Here is a 21,338-nt window from a genome sequence, read left to right as displayed (position 1 = left end):
CCATACCCCACCCCCTCTAGGTTGTCACAGAGCACCAGTTTGAGTTCCCTGTGTTATACAAGGCTGTGCCTTTTAGAAGGTAGCTTTAGCTTGGATGGAAGAATGAATTTGAGAGTAGAGAACGTAGACAGGCCTGGGTGGGGAGGGCAGTCAGAAGTCTATTGAGTAAACCATGGAAAACACTGTGTGTCTGAATTGAAGCAGAGGCAGGAGAGACAGGGGAAGGAAAGGGATCTGAGAGATGCTTGGGAGCAGAGGATGAAGGGAAAGTGTACACGTGTTTTATTTCAAGATCCCATTAGGACATTCGAATGGATACATCCAGTAGGCAGTTCCGTGAATCCACAAGATAGGAGGGGGCTCTGGGCTGGAATTTCACACCTGGGCTCTTGAGTCGAGTGAAATTTTCAGGGAGAAGAACAGCGAGATGAGAAACCCACGGGATGGGGGAAATGACACAAATTTGAGGTCCATAGGCTGTATCCAGGCTACAGATCTGTTGATTTGGCTAACAGTATTAAAACATTAACCATGAAATTGATGACATTGAAAAAGTTGGGAAAGTTCCCATAAAAATAAGATTAATGGATATCCTTGACAGTGCAGGGTCATCTGGCCACCTGATGCTCACAGATGAGGGGCAGTGATTCTTTTCTGGCAGGACTGGTGCTCTCCAGGTTGTCACAGTGGCCAGGTGACCTCCTTTCTCATCCTACCCAGTCCCTGCAGGTATTTTATTTTGTGAACTCAGATTTAAGGTTCGGGGAGAGGAAGCAGAGTCTCATAGGAAACCAAGAAAAGTAGCCGGAGAAGTGGCATCAGTGAACTGCAAGGGCTGGGAGGTGGGCAGTGACAAATGCCTTCAACAAGCAAGTCACCCATAGATGTGACATGAACTTCGGCTTTGGTTGTTTGGAGGTGCCTTTAGCAAAACGCTCAGTGCCGCATTAGGGCAAGTATTGTAGGAGAAGGAAGGATGAGTGTAAAAACTGTTTTCGAAAAGCTGTGTTGTAAGGAAGAATTTGGAAGATTTCTTGTATTTTATTTTTTTATTTATTTGACTGTTCCTGGTCTTAGTTATGACACGGGGGAGAATAGTTCCCTGACCAGGGATTGAACCTGGGCCTTTGGGAGTGTGGAGTCTTACCCACTGGACCACCAGAGAAGTCCCTATTTTGTGTTATTTTTTAATATGTGAGTGACTTGAGCATGTCTGTATAGGGATGTACGTGATATAAAATAGAACTTCTTTTATTTGTCCTTGACTTACCTTTTATAACTACAAGAAGTCCAGTCTTATGTTGCCGGGTTGGCAGATTATCCTACAAGAGGAAGGTTGTTCTTATTAAAACCACACGCTCCTGGTATGTAGCATGGAGTGAGGTGCTTTATATGTCTACGAAGATAGCGCTGTGAGCTTCAGATTTTATCAATATTAGAGGCAGCTTTGCTATTTTAATAGATAAGCAGCAAAGCCTTCAAACAGGTAATTCTGCATTTTAAAAGCAGCAGGTTAAGTCAAGCAGTATCCATGTAGTGATTTCTTACGTGTATTTACTCATGCCTTTGTAAGCTGTCCATTTCCTTTTTTAAATCATTTGCCAGGTGAAATCTGTGTGATGATCATATCAACCAGCATCACTTCTACTGCATTCTGAGTTAGTGTGCTTTTATTGGTTGTATGCCGTATGCCAATTTTTCTGTTTACTTTTTTGTATTTGTTATGCTATAACTTGATTCACAACTTGTGTGTGTTAGAACTTATCTATTTTGTCTTTCATGTAAAACTCTTTTTATTAAGGAAAAAAATGTATCTCCTATCTGCAGTGGCTGATAAGTAAGCTCCTTTTCATCTGTGGTGACCACAGTTTCAAAAGCATATTTTGTGAGATTTTTCTTTCCTCCCAGTGGGCAACAGAGACTTTCAAATTCGACATGGTGTGGAAGCAGCCAGTAGCCAAGATATGTGATAAATGTCAACCAGCTAATTGATGCATCAATCAATTCAGTATGCAATTTTTGAGAACCTCATATGTGTCATGTGAGGTTCAAGGTGCTGGGGATACAGTGAAGCATAAGACAAAAATTTCTGCCTTTATGGGGCTCATATCCAAGTGGGGAAACAAACTATAAATAAGATAAAGAAACAAAGCATATATCTCTATGTATTTTACAGGTTAACAAATGCTAAGGAGAAAAAATACAGTAATGAAGGGGGCTAGGAGTTTCATCGAGGGATATTTTAGATAGGGTAAACAAGGAAGCATCATTTGGAAGCTGTTATTTGAGTAAAGACCTGAAGGATGTGAGGAAGAAGGATGTGGGATTCAATCACCTGGACGCAGAGCATTTGAGGCACAAAGATCAACCAGTGCAAAGGCCCTGAGGCAGGAATGTGCCTCACTAGGCAGGATTAAGGACTGTTACAGAGACCAGTACTTGCATTGGGAAGATCCCCTGGAGAAGGAGATGTCAACTCACTTCAGTATCCTTGCCTGGAAAATCCCACTCACAGAGGAGCCTGGCAGGCTACAGTCCATGGGTCGCAGAGCTGGACACAGCTGAGCAACTGAGCACACAACCAAAGAGACCAATATGCCAGATGGCATACTATACCAAAGCCTTTGACTGTGTGGATCACAATAAACTGTGGAAAATTCTGAAAGAGATGGGAACACCAGACCACCTAACCTGCCTCTTGAGAAATCTGTATTCAGGTCAGGAAGCAACAGTTAGAACTGGACATGGAACAACAGACTGGTTCCAAATAGGAAAAGGAGTACATCAAGGCTGTATATTGTCACCCTGCTTATTTAACTTATATGCAGAGTACATCATGAGAAACACTGGACTGGAAGAAACACAAGCTGGAATCAAGATTGCCGGGAGAAATATCAATCACCTCAGATATGCAGATGACACCACCCTTATGGCAGAAAGTGAAGAGGAACTAAAAAGCCTCTTGATGAAAGTGTAAGAGGAGAGTGAAAAAGTTGGCTTGAAGCCCAACATTCAGAAAACGAAGATCACGGCATCCGGTCCCATCACTTCATGGCAAATAGATGGGGAAACAGTAGAAACAGTGTCAGACTTTATTTTTTTGGGCTCCAAAATCACTGCAGATGGTGACTGCAGCCATGAAATTAAAAGACACTTACTCCTTGGAAGAAACCTAGATAGTATATTCAAAAGCAGAGACATTACTTTGCCGACTAAGGTCCGTCTAGTCAAGGCTATGGTTTTTTCTGTGGTCATGTATGGATGTGAGAGTTGGACTGTGAAGAAGGCTGAGCATAGAAGAATTTATGCTTTTGAACTGTGGTGTTGGAGAAGGCTCTTGAGAGTCCCTTGGACTGCAAGGAAATCCAACCAGTCCATTCTGAGGGAGATCAACCCTGGGATTTCTTTGGAAGGAATGATGCTAAAGCTGAAGCTCCAGTACTTTGGCCACCTCATGCGAAGAGTTGACTCATTGGAAAAGACTCATGCTGGGAGGGATTGGGGGCAGGAGGAGAAGGGGACGACCGAGGATGAGATGGCTGGATGGCATCACGGACTTGATGGACGTTGAGTCTGAGTGAACTCTGGGAGATGGTGATGGACAGGGAGGCCTGGCGTGCTGCAATTCATGGGGTGGCAAAGAGTCGGACACGACTGAGCGACTGAGCTGAACTGAACTGAACTGATGCCAGATGGCAGTGAAAGGGAGTAAGAGGAGCAGGAGATGAAATCAGATGAGTCAGGCCAGGGAAGGGAACTTTTACTCTGAGTAAGATGGAAGTTACTACCGGAGTAACATGACGTGATTGACAATTTTACATTCTTAACTTTTTTGTGCCATGGAATCCTTTGGCAGTCCTGGGACGTCTATGGACCACTTTTTAAAATAGCATTTTTAAATGCAAAAAAAAAAAAAAAACCCATAGAATATAAAAGAATCCAACTGTATGGAAATACAGTTACCAGAATATTAAAACCAATTTATAACTTAGCAATATATGTTCTTCTATGTTAATTCATTAAAGACGATCTAACCATTTTGGATCACTGCAGTTCCTGGTGCACTGTTCTACTCAGTGGTAGCTTCTAATTTTTCAGATATTCTAGAACAGTGTTAATGCCAAAGGGTTTTTAGTTTTAATTCCTCTGACCACAGCTTTGACTGGACGGACCTTTGTTAGCAAAGTAAAGTCTCTGCTTTTTAGTAAGCTGTCTGCTATTGCTGCTAAGTCACTTCAGTCGTGTCCGACTCTGTGCTACCCCATAGACGGCAGCCCACCAGGCTCCCCCGTCCCTGGGATTCTCCAGGCAAGAACACTGGAGTGGGTTGCCATTTCCTTCTCCAATGCATGAAAGTGAAAAGTGAAAGTGAAGTCTCTCAGTCATGCCCGACTCCCAGCGATCCCATGGACTGCAGCCCACCAGGCTCCTCCATCCATGGGATTTTCCAGGCAAGAGTACTGGAGTGGGGTGCCATTGCCTTCTCCAATAAGCTGTCTAGGTGTCTAGGTTGGTCTTAACTTTATTTCCAAGGAGCAAGCATCTTTTAATTGATTTTGGAGCCCCCCCCCAAAATGAAGTTTTTCACTGTTTCCACTGTTTCCCCATCTATTTGCCATGATGTGATGGGACCAGATACCATGATCTTAGTTTTCTGAATGTTGAGCTTTAAGCCAACTTTTTCACTGTCCTCTTTCACCTTCATCAAGAGGCTCTTCAGTTTCTCCTCACTTTCTGCCATAGGGGTGGTATCATCTGCATATCTGAGATTATTGATATTTCTACCAGCAATCTTGATTCCAGCTTGTGCTTTATCCAGCCCAGTATTTCGCATGATATACTCTGCATATAAGTTAAATAAACAGGGTGACAATATACAGCCTTGACGTACTCCTTTTCTGATTTGGAACCAGTCTGTTGTTCCGTGTCTGGTTCTAACTGTTGCTTCTTGACCTCCACACAGATTTCTTAGGAGGCAGGTAAGGTGGTCTGGTATTCCTATCTCTTTAACAATTTTCCACAGCTTGTTGTGATCCACATAGTCAAAGGCTTTGGCATAGTCAAAGCTATGGTTTTTCCAGTAGTGACTTATGGTTGTGAGAGTTGGACTATAAAGAAAGCTGAAAAATTGATGCTTTTGAACTGTGGTGTTGGAGAAGACTCTTGAGAATACCTTGGACTGCAAGGAGATCCTACCCAGTCCATCCTAAAGGAAATCAGTCCTTAATAGTCATTGGAAGGACTGGTGCTAAAGCTGAAACTCCAATACTTTGGCCACCTGATTCGAAGAATTGACTCATTTGAAAAGACTCTGATGCTGGGAAAGATTGAAGGCGGGAGCAGAAGGGGACGACAGAGGATGGGATGGTTGGATGGCATCACCAACTCAATGAACATGAGTTTGAGCAAGCTCCAGGAGTTGGTGATGGACAGGGAAGCCTGGCGTGCTGCAGACCATGGGGTCACAAAGAGTCGGACATGATTAAACAACTGAACTGAAAGCTGAATTTCTCTGACTGTTTCTTGTGACTAAATAGTTCAGGACACCAGGGGTGTGGTCTGATGTTTTAGCAGATTCTCTGTATGGCCACATGCAATCCATTTTGCGTCTATGGAGACATCTCTCACCTGGGTAACTCCCAGCTCACCAAGGTGTGGACAGTACAAGTTCTTCGTATTCTGAGAAGAAAGAATCTATTTAAATACGTCCAAGGACTTCCCTGGCAGTCTAGTGGTTAGGACTCTGAGCTTCCACTATTGAGGAATCCCTGGTTGGGGAACTAAGATCCCACAAGTCACAAGGTACAGCCAAAAAAAAAGTAAGATCAAGAAGTCTAGGTCATATGGCTACATCTTGGGCGAGTCCATCCATTTTCTGCTCTCTACCTACTATAGACGTTTTAGTCCCCACATATTACACGAATTCTTTCCTCTACTTGGAGAGCAGCCTTACTCTCAACAGTTCTCCTTTGCTTGTTCGTATCTGACCCAACTCTTAGGGCTCAGCTCTGATATACCTGGTCAGGCAGTGTCCCTGCTTCCCCGTTCCAGGGGACCCTTTGCCTCCTCTGAACTGCAGCACCTTCTCAGTATCTCCTCTTGTATTGCTATTCTGCCTTGGGTTTGCAGTTGTTTATTTACCTATTTACTCTCCTCCAGCATTGTCTAAGCTCCTTAAGCACAGAGGGAAAGAGCCATGTTGTGTTTTGTCTTCCGTTATTTCCAGGACAGGCCTGCCTTAAAGCAGACGGAATGAAAGGCAGAAGCTTGTAAGCCTACGCATGACGCCAGAGCACGTCGGCAGAGGGCTCTGTCTCACCCGGACCAGTAAGTTGACTTAGTGGCTGCTCGCCTGTCTCTCCTCCCTTCCCAAATACTGACCGAGGCTGCTTATGACCTTTTATTTTCCCAAGTAGAAATAACTGTTTTCTCCAGTGTTTTTGTAATACTTTAAAGAAATTCACAGAATGCTGAGAGATACAGAATAGAAGGCAAAAATCACCCCAAATTCCATCATTCAGAGAGAACGTGTTTAACATTTTGGGGCATATTTGTATAGTTTTTTTTTTCCCCCATTTCATAAAGGCAGACATAGTTTATAAAGATCAGATCATGACACTGTTATAATTATTTTCTTCTCTTACTTACCATTTTGTGACTTACTTTTCTTGACTCTCTGGGCAGTGGAGTCCAGTGGATGAACAGGGCTTTAGAGCATTATTATTTGAATTTAAACCATCAAACATCACTTAGGAGCTACTGACTCTGGAGAGCTAGTTAACTTCTGTTTGCCAGTTGCTCCCTCCGTAAAATGAATCCAGTGGAAATACTACTAGTCCAGGTGTTGTGAGGATTGAATGGGTTCAGGTGTGAACACTTAGAGAGGAGCCTGACTTGGTATGCGGAGCTATTATGATCATGTAGCATTTTTAATGGCCACAGAGTATTCTTTGGCATGGCCCGCTCCTAATCTTATTTCACCATTCCCCTATCAATGGACTTTTAGGTTGCTTTTTTACTCTTATGAATAATTAATGATTCAGTGACATTGTTGTATCCATATCCTTGGACATGTGTCTGATTTATTTCCTCAGGATACATTCCAAAGGGTGAAACTGTGGGATTTTGTGATATACATTACTAGTGTCCTCCAGATTTCCTTTAATCAATTGACACTGCTACTGTCATTGCATGATAGATTCCACGCCCACCCCCACCCCCCCCCCCGCCCCTGCCCAAGCCCTGTACTCACAGAACTGTTTCCTTTCAGTTGATCATTTTATCACTGTGTTAGTGTAGATGTTGAGGCATCAGTCGTGTCATTGCAAACGTGGGGACAGATAAGACTGAACTCAAAGTCCAAAGTCCCCAGGTGGGATGATTTTCCTGTTTCCTGGCTGCAGGCTGAACCCCTGCTTGTCAGTGGTGAAGCTGGGGGACTCCTGCAAAGTGGAGGGAGCCAGGGCATTCCTCCCCGGGGCCAGTGGAATGGTGGCAGTCGTGGAGGAGGACTAGGGTCAGTGGCAGTGTGGTTTTGCTTTTCCGTATGAGGTGCACAGCCTTCCACAGGACCTTCCTTACCTTCCTGTTCGTGGGTTGTGTTTGAAGATGACTCAGCAGCGGCCTGCTGCCTTTTACTGCTCCCCAGGGGAGGTCGTCTAGGAACATAACCCTGGGGGAGGACAGTGGTGTTCAGTTACCACACTTGCAGCCCTTGGGATTTCTGGGGATGCTATTGCATTCCCTCATTCTGGGTGGCCAAGAGAAGTATAATTTGTATTAACCTTTCAAATATCATTTAGAGGCCTTGCTTTAGCAAGCACTTACTGGTTTTCTCTCTGAATACCAGAATTCCTATCAATTTATTTTTAATTCCTGAATATTTAGATCCTGGGAAGCCGTCATTTTCCTCTTGAGACAGAGCAAAAGGAAGGAAAAAAAAAACTTTGTTAATTTAAGGATTTTTCCTATTGACCTAAGGTATTGCTTTTTTAATGGCCTCTATATTTTATATTTTAGGCTTCCCTTGTGGCTCAGGTGGTAAAGAATCTACCTGCAATGTGGGAGATCTGGGTTTGATCCCTTGGTTGGAAAGATCCCCTGGTGAAGGGAAAGGCTACCCACTCCAGTATTCTGGCCTGGAGAATTCCATGGACTGTATAGTCCATGGGGTCACAAAGAGTCAGACATGACTGAGTGGCTTTCACTATCACTTTCATATTTTATTCATTTATTATTTTATTATTGGAATATAATCGCTTTATAATGTTGTATTAGTTTCTGCTGTATGACAAAGTGAATCATCTATATATATATATACATATATCCCTTCCCTCTTGAGCCTCCCTCTCACTTCCCCCATCCCACCCCTCCAGGTCATTAGAGCACCAGCTTCCTGTGTTACTCAGCAGCTTCACACTAGCTGTTTATACACATGGTAGGTATATATGTCAGCGCTAGTCTCCCAGTTTGTCCCATCCTCCCCTTCCCAGTTCACATGCTCATTCTCCACTGAAATTTGATAATTTGGAGAAAATAAGTCATTTGGAGATAGATATTCTTAGTAAACTACTTTCTGAATTGACTAGACAGGGTTGTATTATTCTGATTGCTTTGGATTATAGGATTTAAATATGATTTTACTGGCACATTAAATTCTACTATGGTGGCCTGATTGTGTTATTTTAGCTTTATTTAAGCAAAATCCTTTTCTTACTAATGAAGCAAGCTAGAGGTAGGGTCAGCGTTTACCTTTTCTTTGTACTTGAATCGCATCATGACTCTTAGATTTTATGGGAAATTGGTCTGTAGATGATAAATAGGGGCAAGACTACCAAACTGATATTTTGTGGCCGATCAAGAGTTTCCACAAGATTGGAAGATTTGATTAGGAGTGGGTGTGGCCAGCAGGAGCACCCAGCCCACAGGAAGTAGGCCATATCGTTGAAACTGTATGAGTGTGTGGCCCTGGGTGTTATTCTAGCACGGAAAATATTAGCAAACAGAAGACTGACTCTGAGAAAATCACTAATCTTTACACTAGACTCAAGATTCAAGTTGTGTGACGCATGCTTTGACTTTCAACAAAAGGTTAACCTTGCTTTTATCTTTCCTCATTTGCAAAATTTTGCTTGTCTGACACCAGAAATGCCGGCACTGAATTCTAAAAGAATATGTGTTTTGGGGAAATTTCCCCAGCCCCTGTCAGCAGATGAAGTATTAGTACAATCTGTCATTCTGACCTTTCTGAACTTCCAGCTCCCATATAGGTGTCTGACGTGTTTTTCACGCTGCTTGTTGATTTTGCTCTGGGGGGGACATTTGGCAGTATCTGGAGACATTTTGATTGTCATACCCTAGGGGCAGTAAGGAGGTATACTGCTGGCATCTAGCAGGTAGCGTCCAGGCATGTCTGCATACTCAGTCACTCAGTCATGCCTGACTCCTGTGACCCCATGGTCTGTAGCCCACCAGGCTCCTCTGTCCGTGGAATTTCCCAGGCAAGAATCCTGGAGTGGGTTGCCATTCGCTCCTCCAGGAAGGATCTTGCTCCTCTAGGTTATCTTCCCTACCCAGGGATCACACCTGTGTCTCCTGCATTGCCAGGTGGATTCTTTGTGACTGAGACACCTGGGAAGCCTTTGGGTAGAGGCCAGAGATGCTGCTAAATGTCCTATAGTGCATAGGCCATCCCCCAGGAAAAAAAGAATTATCTGGCCTCAATGTCAGTGATGCTGAGGCTAAGAGTCCCTGCTATAGAAGTTTGCAAGGTCAGCATGTCTCCAGGAAAGTTGGCCGGTTGCTAGGGGCAGGTGCTCCAAGGTGTCATTTACCTGGTAACCTTATCACGGATCGGAGTCAGCTCTGTCTCAGACTTGCGACTTCAGAAACTCAGGTGTCCCAGAGCTGAGTAAATAAACTTCTGTTTGCTTTACTAAGTTCCACTCTTTAAATAGAAGTGGTGGACAGAGTGGACACTTGTGTCAGCCGCATAGCTTATTTGCTCTGTGTTGGCAAGGAAGCTGGGAACTGAAATCTCCAGCAGGTGCCTCAAGAAGCTGAGAGGCAGAACAAGGGGAGGTTTGGGAGTATGTAATGATACCTGAGACTCTGAGCTCTGGAGACTTAAAACCCCACTTAAATGTATCATATCAGTGTTGGAGATGCTGTCTTCAGGATAAAACTCTTCTTTAGAAAGTGCTGGAATGGATCTTGGCAACCAATTTTGATCTTTGACACTTTCTTCCTCTGCTTCCATTGCTGATCCTCTGCCTTTCATTATCCATATTGATTCTTTTAATTAATTTACTCTTTAGTCTTGTTGGCCTGGGGGAGAGGAATTGGCTAAAAACAAAAATAAAAACAAAAACCTGTCAGGTATCGTTGTATAACAGAGACAATTAATTTGAAGATTGATATTAGGATACTGTCCCTAGCTGCAGGCTTCTCAGTCTTGTGGGTGGCACTGAAGTGACAACATTTCGGAAGAATGTGAGCAGGGCAGTGACAGGTGCTCTCAGCATTCTCTGTACACTCAGAGGACACAGACCTCGGCGGCAGTGTCACTTGGCATGCTGCTTTAAGTTCTCAGGCGCTGGTTCTGAAGTTTAATTTTGGGAGAGCAACATTATTCCTGTGATTCTCTGGGAGAATGATGCAGGGCACCGTTATCAGTCTTGGGTACTGTCTGCTCGTCCGTTTGATTCTCCTCGTTCTGTTCCAAGATTGGATGTCAGGCCTCCGGGTGATGAAAGAGTCCGATCTGCCACTTAATCTTCACCTTTCCCCTCTCAGTATTGGAGGCGGTCATCGTGTTCATTTTTGAAAGCTCTACTTAGCCCAGCAGGAAATATAGCCAGGCTGGACGGGAGCCCAAGGATGCCACCGAGGGTCTCCCTTTGTCCTGTAAAGAGAGGAATTCTGTGGAGGCTGGAGATACTTGAATGAGGTTGATGTGTTTTGCCAGGATCCTGCTGAATCACTCAATAAAGTCAGAAACCAGCATAAGTGCATAAGTGCAAACTCATGAATGCTCCAGCCTTTTTCTTTTTTTGAACAGCTGCACACAGATAGGGATGATGGGAACACAGAAACAGGGCCAGTTGGTGGGATTGTTCAGCAGGAAGAGGGGAATGTGTCAGATGTACACATTTTTCTTCCCCTCAAACCTGCTGGTTTGGGCCACGTCTGCCATCTCTCCCAACCCTTCCTTATTTTCCCCCAAGGGCTAGAAGAGGATCTTGATTTTCTATACTCACTGAAATCAGGCAGACCTACCTGAGTTTGAATCCCATCTCTGGTACTCACAGATGTGGAGCTTTGGGCAAACAGTGTCTTTAAACCTCAGTGTCCCACAAGTAAAATGGGAAGGTTCCTGGTGTGTTGTAGGGACTCAGAAAATGCTAGTTATCATTTTACATGGAAAGGTCACACCCAGTGTATGAATGCTGTAAGTAGGGGGTGAACTGACATAAATTCACATCAGTTCAGTTCAGTCACTCAGTCTTGTCTGTCTCTTTGGGACCCCATGGACTGCAGCACGCCAGGCCTCCCTGTCCATCACCCAACTCCCAGAGTTTACTCAAACTCACGTCCATTGAGTTGGTGATGCCATCCAACCATCTCTATCCTCTATCATCCCCTTCTTCTCCTGCCTTCAATCTTTCCCAGCATCAGGGTCTTTTCCAGTGAATCAATTCTTCGCATCAGGTGGCCAAAGTATTGGAGCTTCAGCTTCAACATCAGTCCTTCCAATGAACATTCAGGACCGATTTCCTGGAGGATTGACTGGTTGGATCTCCTTGCAGTCCAAGGGACTCTTCTCCAACACCACAGTTCAAAAGCATCAATTCTTTGGCGCTCAGCTTTCTTCACAGTCCAGCTCTCATATCCATACATGACCACTGGAAAAACAATAGCCTTGACTACACGGACCTTTGCTGGCAAAGTAATGTCTCTGCTTTTTAACATTTTGTCTAGGTTGGTCATAACTTTTCTTCCAAAGAGTAAGTATCTTTTAATTTCATGGCTGCAGTCACCATCTGCAGTGATTTTGGAGCCCCAAAAAATAAAGTCTGACACTGTTTCCACTGTTTCCCCATCTATTTCCCATGAAGTGATGGGACTGGATGCCATGATCTTCGTTTTCTGAATGTTGAGCTTTAAGCCAACCTTTTCACTCTCCTCTTTCACTTTCATCAAGAGGCTGTTTAGTTGTTCTTCACTTTCTGCCATAAGGGTGGTGTCATCTGCATATCTGAGGTGATTGATATTTCTCCCAGCAATCTGGATTACAGCCTGTGATTCATCCAGCCCAGTGTTTCTCATGATGTACTCTGCATAGAAGTTAAATAAGCAGGGTGACAATATACAGCCTTGATGTACTCCTTTTCCTATTTGGAACCAGTCTGTTGTTCCATGTCCAGTTCTAACTGTTGCTTCCTGACCTGCTTATAGGTTTTTCAAGAGGCAAGTCAGGTGGTCTGGTATTCCCATCTCTTTAAGAATTTTCTACAGTTTACTGTGATGCACACGGTCAAAGGCTTTGGCATAGTCAATAAAGCAGAAATAGATGTTTTTCTGGAACTCTCTTGCTTTTTCCATGATCCAGGGGATGTTGGCAATTTGATCTCTGGTTCCTCTCCCTTTTCTAAAACCAGCTTAAACATCTGGAAGTTCATGGTTCATGTATTGTTGAAGCCTGGCTTGGAGAATTTTGAGCATTACTTTACTAGTGTGTGAGATGAGTGGAATTGTGTGGTCATTTGAGCATTCTTTGGCATTGCCTTTTTTTGGGATTGGAAGGAAAACTGACCTTTTCCAGTCCTGTGGCCACTGCTGAGTTTTCCATATTTGCTGGCATATTGAGTGCAGCCCTTTCACAGCATCATCTTTTAGGCTTTGAAACAGCTCCACTGGAATTCCATCACCTCCACTAGCTTTGTTCATAGTGATGCTTCTTAAGGCTCACTTGACTTCATATTCCAAGATGTCTTGCTCTAAGAGAGTGATCACACCATCGTGATTTTCTGGGTCGTGAAGATCTTTTTTGTACAGTTCTTCTGTGTATTCTTGCCACCTCTTCTTAATATCTTCTGCTTCTGTTAGGTCCATACCATTTCTGTCTTTTATTGAGCCCATCTTTGCATGAAATGTTCCCTTGGTATCTCTAATTTTCTTGAAGAGATCTCTAGTCTTTCCCATTCTGTTCTTTTCCTCTATTTCTTTGCACTGATCACTGAGGAAGACTTTCTTAGCTCTCCTTGATATTCTTTAGAACTCTATTCAAATGAGACTGAGACAGAACTGTGTTTGAGCGTCTCCTTTGGAGGTATGGGTCGGCAGTGCTCTGCCTCAGGGACAGGGCCTCTGGGTGTGGGTATGGCATAAGTCCTCTTGGAAGAGGTCACCATTAACCCCACTATAGAGATGCCTGAACTTACATAAATTCATATAGAGAAATATTGATTGAGTTTAGGTGTTTTTGAAAAACCCAGTCTTTTGGACAGAAATCATGGTGAGGGGAAATGAGGCAAAGCACAAGAATTCTAATTTTCAGGGGAAGAAGAGAGAAAAAGACAGCTTAGGATGTTGTTCATGCATCAGACATTGATGCCCACTGGGCACCAGTTTCTGTAAAAATGATACATTTGGGTAAGGTCACAGTCTGTCCCTGGACCAGCCCCATCCTGAGAAGGTGATGAGCCAGTGTCCAGCAGTGCTGAGGTTTCTCAGAAGTGCTGAATAGCCTAAGGACTTTGTTGATTTTTTTTTTCTTCAGTAATTAATGTAGTCATATCAAAGCTGTTTGTAGTTAGTTAATTATCTCCTAGCCAGATTAATCTTACCTTCCTTTAAAATGTGCTACTTTTGGAAAGGTGTCTGGTAGGGAAAGGAAGCCTATATTTGTGTGCTGTACCCTTTAAAAAAGGCACGACATTTCTACATTTCCAGTGGAACACAAATATCTGAGGCTAACCCTTTGAGGTGCTGCCGGGAGGCCGTGGAAGATGAGGAGGAAGACATTAAGGGGGAGGAGGGAGAGAATAAGGAAGAGGAGGAGGTGGAGATGGAGAGGGGGAGAGGAGAAGGAGGAGCGGAAGGATGAGGAGGAAGAAGATGAGAAGGAGGAGGGGGAGAATGGTAAGGGGGAGGAGGGGGAGAATAAGGAGGAGGTGGAGGGGGTGAGGAGAGGGAGGGCAGAAGGAATGGAGGAGGAGGCTAGCTCCTGAATTTTCTTTATCCGTGTTGAAATTTCTCTACCTCTTTGCCAAGGGTCCCAATCACAGAAGTTCAGTGTGGGTAGAGCTGCACTTTTCCTGTATCTTTCCTCATTGTCGTCTCTGTTAGAGGTGGAAATTCACTGCAGGGTTGCTCTGGCCCTTGCTGGGACCTGCTTGTGGTTCCTGCTTTGCTTCCCGCCCCGTTGCCCCCGGGTGTTGGTAGGACATCTCCGCGTGTTTGTTCTTTGGCTTCAGTCCTATGGGCTCCGAGATCGGGGCAAGGGTAGGGGCTGCATCTTATTTGTAATCCCAGTGCCCGGATAATATCAGGCAGAGCTTCGGCTATAATGAAAGTTTGCAGTGACTGATGCAGCTGGAAGCATGTCTTTCACTTCTTTCTGAAGCTCAGGATCAATCCTTTCTTCTTTATCTTCCCCATTTCCCCTTTAAACTTAGCATTGATTGGAAAACATGAAAATCGATAGGTAGATGCTTAGATGCTACCATGGGAAAGCACCACCATGAGGCAAAGCTTACCTTGTTGGCAAGTAAAGTTTTTTTTTTTTGCTTTCTTTCATTTATTCAGAGAGAAAAAATGAAAAATTTCCTCTTATTTTCATATTAACTCTCCCTCATACATAACACACACACACACACACACACACACACTTTAACTAGAGAACTTTGATCTAGCCTGTGTAGTCATTTCTGATCTGTGAAAGACGACAGTGACTAATGAAGCAACATTGAATTTGGCCAGCCTTTGAAACCTATTGATTTCAAATTAGAGCAGCAGTATTCATTCTATTAGTGCAGTCACACTCAAAACTTGGTCTCTAATATGGATTAAAGGTATTCAATTAGAAGTTTATAAATATGTTTTTGTTCAGTTGCTAAGTCATGTCTGACTCTTTGTGACACCGTGAACTGCAGTTGGTGATGGTATCCAACATCTCATCCCCCTTCTGCCCTCAATCTTTCCCAACATCAGGGTCTTTTTATAAGTATATCCTTGATGAATTAGCTAGGAAAATGATGCTCCTGGAAGAAACAGTGCGGGAGGTGAGTGACTAATGTCCTAATTCTAGGACCTCATGTTATGGATGTTTTGTTGGCTTTGGGGTCAGTGGAGATGCCCCAGGTGTCCACTGCAGTCAAGATCTGAGTCCGGGAGCCTGAAAGTGGTTGTGAATCACTTTGTGATGTCTCCATTAGCCACGTGACCAGGGGGAGTGATGGGTCCTGGGAGTTTGATTGGGCTCTACGATATGAGTCTAATTAGTAAAATGCCCAGAGCATTGAGTCTGAGATGAAACTTCTTGGATGTGTTTTCTCCTTGGAGTTACAACATGACTGATACTTTCTTCTGCAGGTGAGAGTGATTTCCCAGCGATTGCTTCGGCCGGTACAACCAGAGAACAGGATTCTTTTCTTTTTGGCCGCTAAATGCCTCTGTACCCCACACTTTCCAGTGAGTGGAGAAGGCTGGAGCTTCTTGGATGATGATGGATGTTCCGCTGGGCAGGATGAGGGCAGAGTGTGTGACATCAACACCACAAGGGTAAGAGCTGCCTGTCTGGTGTTTTCTCTGATGCCAGCATTTACCAAAGGAAGGGGAGAAAAACCTAGTGACAGAAATGAGGGTTAAACATCCGGGAGACTCTTCTGTTTGTAAAAATCCATGGGGCAGTTTGGGTAGATGACTGAGGAAGGAAGGGAGAGGGCTGGCCTGGAAGGACTGGGTTGCTGCGTGCTGGGAGACACAGCAGGTCAACTTTGGAAGATCCTGTTGTCCACGTGGCCCACTCTTCTTCTGTGGTTGTAATTCAGACTTGAGGAAGTGACACTCCTTACTGTGACAAGGTTCCGTTGGTGTCCATTTGAGTTAGCCTGGCCTGAAATGAGTGCTATGGTGCTGAAGCTGAGAAGAATCTCGCTCTAGTCCCAGATTGAGGACTTATTGGCAGTACTGGGCCTGGAGACACACTTTTGCTTGAGCTATATAGGTGGCTCAGATGGTAAAGAATCTGCCTCCAATTCAGGAGAGCTGAGTTTGATTCCTGGGTTGAGAGGATCCACTGGAGAAAGAAATGGCAAACCCCTCCAGTATTCTTGACTGGGAAATCCCATAGACAGAGGATCTTGGTGGGCTACCATTTATGGGGTCCCAAAGAATTGGACACAACTGCACAACTGACACTTCCTATAGTGTTAAAAACTTTTTGGATCAATTCTGATTGAGATGTCTCAAATAAAAATGAGGATTTCTGGGTTTTCCAGGAACGCTGTAAGATACACCCAAACTGGCCTTCTGTTCTCAAAAAGGACTCATGCCGAGTAGTCTTTGCCTCTGAGATAAGCCTGGGTGGTTCACCACAGTCCCAACCAGCCCACTTCATTTGTGTAACTTACTTGTTTGGTTGTTTGGTCACTGGAGACATGTGACATTTCACCATGCCTGATCTACAGCCTTCTGCTAGCTCTTTCACAAAAACAGTTTTTGGTTTTTTTTTTTAAGAACAGTTTACAGAAAAATTGTGCAGAAATTGCTGAGTTCCCATGTACACCCTCCCCTTATCCACACAGTTCACGCTACTTTTCACATCTTGCCTTGGTGCAGTGTTTATTACAATTGGTAGCCAATAATGACATATTATTATTGACTTAAGTCCATAGTGCATGTTAGGGTTCACTCTTGGTGTGGAACTTTCTATGGGTTTTGACAAACATATAGTGGCGTGTATGGACCATCACAGCATCATATAGGATAGTTTCACTGCCCCTGAACGCTCTGTGCTCCATCTGGTCACAGTGGTAGTTTTTATTGATTCTTCCAGGTCAAAATGAATATCTTCCACTAGACCATGGGCAGCGCTTAGCATAAGGGGCTGGGGCTGTGGTGATGACAAGACATAGTCCCCTCCAGGGAAAAGCTTGGAGTCTGGTGGCAGTAATGGTCAGAGTTGTGGAGGATAAAGAGAACTATAAAGGCAATAAAGAGAAGGAGAAAGAGGATAAAGATAGCTATAAGGATATAAAGATAACTAAGGATAAAGAGAACTATAAAGGCGCTGTAATCCCTTGCCGGGGCGGGGGGTGGGGGGATGGGGTTGTTTAGTGCAGATAAAGATGCACCTGAAAGGCTATGGGAGAAGGTGAACAGAGCTGGGAAGTAAGGGCAGGGGGAATGACTCATGTGGTGCAGATCATTCAGTGCTCCAGCACTCCACCTCTGGACCTCATTGCATCACCCTGACAGCTGTCTTTAGGGTCTTCTCCAGTGAGTTGGCTCTTCACATCAGGTGGCCAGCTGTCTGCATGAGGGTTCCTCTATGTAATGTGACTCAGTTGGAGATGTGATGAGGTAGCTGCTGGAGAGTTAAGTCTCCCCTCTTGTGGCAAAGTCCACGTTTTTCCAATTTCTAGTTGAATATCTTTCACCTCTGGTTCTTTGCTTTTTACAAATAGGACAGATTTCTGGCATTTGGGTTCACTGAATTAGCCTTCTAAAGCAGCTCTCCTGCTTGGAGATGAGCTGGGTGAGTTACAGGGATCCCTGGAGTTTGCCGAGGGAGTCAGCCATTCTAAATGGAATCCGGAGGAAATGAGCACCTCTCTAGTATGACTGTCCAGATGGAGGTGGCAAGAGAGGGAGAGGAGTAAGTAGGGGCAGGAACAAGGAGGTAGGGGGACTCATCTTTTTTTTTTTTTTTTTAGTTCTACCTATTTATTGCTACCAACCTATCTCCCTCCACCCCCCTCATGCATGTGTGTTCCGTCTTGTGACCCCATGGACTACAGCCCTACCAGGCTCTTCTGTCCATGGAATTTTCCAGGCAAGGATACTGGATTGGGTTGCCATTTCCTTCTCCAGGGGACTCTTATCTTAATCTCTTATTTTTGAAATAAGGCTTTACATGTATCCTATGCTTTGTGTTTTCAGAAGACTTTTGTGTTTGTTATATCATCAAAGTATGTACATCATCTTTTATTGAGCAAGAACCTCCCATCCAAGGTCACAGAGCTGGGAAGTGGCACTTCAGGCACAAGTTTTCAGAGTCTTAGCCTTGTCTTCTTTTCTTTAGGTGCTTCTGATAGTTCAGCATGGATAAGGGGACCTGGTGGGTTCATTTCTTTCAGTGCAACATTTAAAAGTTGCGTTTGGGTTATGAATCTTCTGAATTAGGGTGACTGGGGACCTATGCCACTGGTGTGTTGTCAGCTGCACGTAATGCTGTTGGAACACGGATGTGGAAGAGATCAGGAGGGAGTTTCCTTTCTTTGTTTGGGCAGTGGGACTCACTTTGCATCCAGGCTTCCTCATGGGCTGGGAAGGGCCATTTGGAAGGTTACTGGGGGGATTGGCTCCACTTAGAAGCCTCAGGATACCCAGGAAATGCTGATCCCTGCAAACAAAGACTTAAATCTAGACGGGTCTTTGAGGCTTTGTATGGCCTGCACACTGGCTCTGGGCATGTCCTCCTCGATGTCTCATAAAGAGCTATTTCTTTTTCAGGATTGTGCTGTAAAAAGACATCTGATCCGCAAAGATCTGAATCAAGGACCACTAGCATCTCCATTTCCAAATCCACAGTCAAGGTGGACCATGCAATGCCACCGACATTTCATTATGCTTTCTGCTCCTCTGTGACCCAACGCTGACCTTTGATTTTCTTTTCCTTACATGCTACTCACCCCAGTGCATGGGGAGCTTGCTCTGGGAGAAGGTCATCACCAGGGAAGGTTCCTGGTGAGAGGATGCTCAATACTTGGATGTGGATGGAATTTAGATTTTCACTTCTGTTTACATTTGTTTCATTTTATTTGGAATATTCTCACACAGCATGGCTGGAAATAGAATTTAGCATGATGGTAAAGAATCCACCCACAGTGCAGGAGACCAGGGTTCAATCCCTGCATTGGGAAGATCCCCTGGAGGAGGGCATGGCAACCCACTCCAGTATTCTTGCCTGGAGAATTCCCTTGGAGCCCGGTGGGCTAGAGTCCATGAGGTCACACACAGTTGGACACGACTGAAGCACAGCACATCACCCTTTTAAAAAACATATATGATTTTTCTTTGAAAGTTAATAGAATGAAATACAGCTTTTCCAGATGATTATTCCTTAAAGACTGCAGTATTAATGCGGAAAAATGCCCCCCACTTCTCCTTCGATGATAGGACTAATGTAGATTTTGGACAAGTGGGAAGGACAAAAGAATCTAGGTTTTTTGTTTGTTTGTTTGTTTACTTTTATGGAATTGATTTTAAAGAGTGGTTCTGCCCAATAAAGCAAGTAGAAGTGGCTTGTATTTGTTATGCCTTTCTTACTTTTTTGAGCAAATCAAGTGCATTATCAAAGCCACCCATGCACATGTGTACATGGAAATGTGTCAACCTTTAAAAGACACAGTTTTGAGAGCATTTATAAAGTGAGTTTGAGAGCATAAAGCAAAGAGAGTGGTAAGAGGTTAATGGCTTTGGAAAGGCTTTATGGATGCCACTTGGGGAGAAGTAGATCAATGTGGAGTTTAGTTTAAACTGTCAGAGAATATCTTGGATTTTTGACATCTTTTTTCTTTCTTTTCAATCTGACAAACACCAGGAGACACAAGGTGGCCAAATACAGTATATGGTGTCCTCACCATTTGTGATTTGTGTCGATAATAGGCAGGAGGATTGATGCAATGAAGTGAAGCTGTTGAGGAAGAGAATGAAAATAGCACTTGAGTTTTCTACCCTGTGGCCAGATGCCTTTGGTACACATGGATGTGCCTGATCAGAGACTGCATGTATCCTTGACATGCTAGTACCAAATCCCCTACCAGAGTATAGAGCATTCTTTATTGAGGCTGACTAATAATATGTATAAGATTGAAGACCAGCCAGTTAAAGACCTTCCTCCTTCCAGTTAAAAAAGTTAAATGTTTGAAGCATAGTGGAAAAAGTTTGCCCTATAAATCTGTATAATGTTGGCTGAAGCCTGAGCCTCAGGTTTCTCTATTTGTGGCACAGGTATAGGATCTACCGCTAGGACTGCGGGAGAATTAAATGAAGTCATTCATTCAATGATAATTACTCATTGCTTATACTGAGGTACTATGTGAGTTGCTGGGAGTTAAAGGGTGCACAATAATGTATATGAAAACATGTATCACAGTGCATAGCCACACAAGGTGCTTAGTAGACTTTTCTTAAAACATTTTTTGATGGAGAATTTGTATATGTACAAAAAAAGAGAGACTATTTCATTAAATTCCTCTGTACCTGTCACTCAGCTAAAATAATTGTCATAATTATTAATTCATATCCATCTTGTGGAGAAGGCAATGGCACCCTACTCCAGTACTCTTGCCTGGAAAATCCCATGGATGGAGGAGCCTGGTGGGCTGCAGTCCAAGGGGTCGCTAAGAGTCGGGCACAACTGAGCGACTTCATTTTCACTTTTCATTTTCATACTTTGGAGAAGGAAATGGCAACCCACTCCAGTATTCTTGGCCTGGAGAATCCCAGGGTCGGGGAGCCTGATGGGCTGCCGTCTATGGGGTCGCACAGAGTTGGACACGACTGAAGCGACTTAGCAGCAGCAGCGGCAGCCGTGTTGTATGATCAGTGACTCCTCCCTGTCCTCCCAGCCCCACACCAATGAATTATTTTGAAGTAAATTCTCAATGCAGTAAAATTTTATCCATAAAATCTTAGCATATATTTCCAAAAGATAAAGGTTTTTTTAGAGTATAATTGCAATACCATTAGCACATTCAAAAATTGAACAATTATAATTTTACATTATCAAGTATTTAGTTTAGTGTTCAGATACTCCTGATTTTCATATATATATATTTGAAAGCATTTGGCTAGCTCGAATCAGTATCCACACAAAGCCACACACTGAATCTATTTGATGTGTCATTTATTTGAGCCATCATTTGTCCTGTATAATTTCCCACAGTCTGGTTTTTGCTGATCGCATCCCTATAGTGTCTTTGAACATGTTCCTCTGAAATATCCTATTTGATTTTAACTGTTAGACCTAGAGCTAGATCAAATTTATGTCTTATTTTATTTTTTGGCTGGGATAGTTCAGAATTGTGTACGTGTTTCCATCAGGAGGC

At 43.7% G+C, this 21,338-nt stretch overlaps 1 protein-coding gene across 3 annotated transcripts in view; it reads left to right on the top strand.

The window, feature by feature from the left end:
- Positions 1–21,338, top strand: part of KCNS3 (potassium voltage-gated channel modifier subfamily S member 3) — a 47,653-nt gene that overhangs the window by 17,522 nt on the left and 8,793 nt on the right. For 2 of the 3 annotated variants that reach the window (XM_018055609.1, XM_018055608.1), the window contains exons 2-3: positions 6,227–6,327; positions 15,595–15,783. The gene's annotated coding sequence lies outside the window, so the exon portion shown is untranslated. The remainder of the gene's footprint in view (positions 1–6,226; positions 6,328–15,594; positions 15,784–21,338) is intronic. The other variant, XM_018055610.1, reaches the window with a different exon arrangement.

This window comes from Capra hircus, chromosome 11 (assembly GCF_001704415.2).
Source record: "Capra hircus breed San Clemente chromosome 11, ASM170441v1, whole genome shotgun sequence".
NCBI classification, from domain to species: Eukaryota; Metazoa; Chordata; class Mammalia; order Artiodactyla; family Bovidae; genus Capra; species Capra hircus.
The sequence above is the reverse complement of the archived record's forward strand: the minus strand, read 5'-3'. Positions and strand labels throughout refer to the sequence as shown.